Source organism: Orycteropus afer, unplaced genomic scaffold (genome assembly GCF_000298275.1).
Source record: "Orycteropus afer afer isolate SDZICR_OR568_19922 unplaced genomic scaffold, OryAfe1.0 scaffold00453, whole genome shotgun sequence".
Taxonomy (NCBI): Eukaryota; Metazoa; Chordata; class Mammalia; order Tubulidentata; family Orycteropodidae; genus Orycteropus; species Orycteropus afer.
Genome location: NW_006922040.1, coordinates 1683709 through 1686373, shown reverse-complemented (window position 1 = coordinate 1686373; position 2665 = coordinate 1683709).

Here is a 2665-nt window from a genome sequence, read left to right as displayed (position 1 = left end):
GACTCTCATACACTGCTGGTGGGACTGTAAAATGGTACAACCATTGTGGAAAGCAGTATGGTGATTCCTTTAAAAGTTGGACCTAGAAATACCATTTGACCCAGCTATTCCATTACTAGTTATATATCCTAAAGAAGTGAGAGCCATGACCAGAATAGACATATGCACACCCATGTTCATCACAGCACTATTTACAATAGCCAAAAGATGGAAACACCCTAGGTGTCCATCACTAGAGGAATGGATATCCAAACTATGGTACATACACAAATGGAATACTATGCAACCCTAAAGAATAATGTAGAATCTGCAAAACACCACATAATGTGGATGAATTGCAGGACATTTTGCTGAGTTAAATAAATCAATCACAAAAGGACAAATATTGTATTAGTCTGTTATTGTAAAAGTCAATGAAACATTTATCTATGGAAGGACATTTTCTTTGTTGGTTACCAGGGGTGGAAGGGGAGGGGAGGAAACACTCTTAGATAGATAGAGATAAGTTTTGATTTGGGTGAAGAGAAGGACAATGTACCAAATGTGAGTGATCAATATACTGGCATTGAGGAAGAGAAAGACATAGAGTGGCATGTGGGAAGTACAGACAACAAAGATGAACCCTTTTGCAAATATAGTGTGGCGTTGTCAGTGAAGGCAAACATGAGTATATGAGTGGATAGACGGGTGGACAGGCTGAACTATTAGGTATGTCTTTGAAGTGGGGAGTGTACCCAAGAACACGTATAGGGTTGGCAGTGGTCCTATAACTTTATGTGTATGATCTTTATTCCCAGGTGTATAGTGGAGCTGACAAGGGCAAGGTTGTAGTCAGTGATTGGTCACAGCCAGCTACCAAGAGGGACCGAGTAGTTGAACCTGTGGGCTCAGAATCATAGTCGCAGAGGATATCAAACTCAATTGGCATAACATACTACACAAAGCATTGTTCTACCTCCTACAGTGGAGAGTAGTCACTGAGATGTTAAAAGCTTACAAGCTGCCATCTAGATGCAACGATGGGTCTTTCCTCATCCAGAGCAAAGAAGAATGAAGAAAACCAAAAATTCATGGAAAGAATTAGTCCTAGTGACTGGTACATCATCCAATCTGCAGCCTATATGACTATGAGACCAGAAGAACTAGATGGTGCCTGGCTACTACTGTCAATCACTTGGAAGAGGATCTGTGTAGGAGATCCTAGATAGAGAGGGAGAACAATGTGGAACAAAACTCAAAATCATTTGGAGAAAAATAAAAGGGGGAACAGATTTGCTGGTCCAATAGAGCCTAGTGGAAACACTAAGACTATGGCCCCTAGCTGCCCTTCAGGTCTGGAATTGAACCCATGCCTCTGGCTTCCTGCCAAACAATAGACAGGCATATGAGTTGAACATTTATCTGAGGTAGATATACTCCTTGGAGAGGACAAGCATGGGAGAAAGAAGAGCTGCTTATGCACAGAGAGACAACTCAGGAGGCAGGAGTGCATAGAGGGTTGGACACAGGGAAGGGATGGACACAAGGAGGAAGTAGGAGGGGAGATGTTGCATTGTGGTAAATTGTGGTCAATGTCATGAGACAGAGTGTATGTACACTGAAGTATGGAAAGTGTATTTGCTCTGTAAATTTTCACCCAAAATAAAAATAAATTTGTAATAAAAAAATTCCAATTTTTCATTGATGGTATAAAGTTAATCAATTGACTTTTTTTATATTAACCTTGTATACTGTAATCTTGCTACACTTGTTTATTAGTTCTTGGAGGAGTTTTTTTTTAACATTTTAGGAGGGCTACTTGTGTTTGTTTGACAATTCTTTGGGTTCATAATGTTTTTAGATGTACCCATAATGTGGTATTTATATTTGTTCATTTTTAGTGTTGACTAATAATCCATTAGGAGGTCTGGTAGTGCAATGGTTAAAGCATTGGCCTGATAAACAAAAGCTTGATGATTGAAAAACCAGGCACACTTCTGGAGAAAGATGAGGCAGTCTGCTTCTACAGATTTACAGCCTTGAAAGCTCTATGGGGAAGTTCTATTCTGTCCTATAGGGTAGCTATGAGTTGGAATTGACAGCATGGCAGTGTTTTATGTTCTGTTTATCATTTTGGTAAGAATACGTTGTATGGATATTCTAAATTTTGTTTTTCCAATCATCAAACATTTGAGTACCTCTCTTCATGTGAATGCATACTTTTATTTCTCTTGGTTAAGGTTTTAGGATTGCTTTATATCGTAGAGAAAGTTAAGCATCATTAGAACTTCAAAATTTTATTGTGAAGTATTTTTACAATTTTAAATTTCCACCAACAATGTATAATATCTAAGGCTTCCAGTTGCTCCATATATTTGCTGGTAGTTAATATTCTTGTGTTTTTCTTTCTTTCTTTTTAAGTTAGCCATTGTAGATTGTAATTAATGGTATCATTTTGTGGGTTTGATTTATATGTTTACTATCATTAATTATGTTAGATGGCTTATTTGTCATCTGTGTATCTTCCTTTGTTGTTGTTGTTGTTAGGTGCCTTTGAGTTGTCTCTAACTCATAGCATCCTTGTGCACAGCAGAAACAAACACTGCCCAGTCTTGTGCCAGCCTCATGATCCTTTCATGAGGAAGTCCATCGTTGCAGCCGCTGTGTCTATCCATCTTGTCGAGAG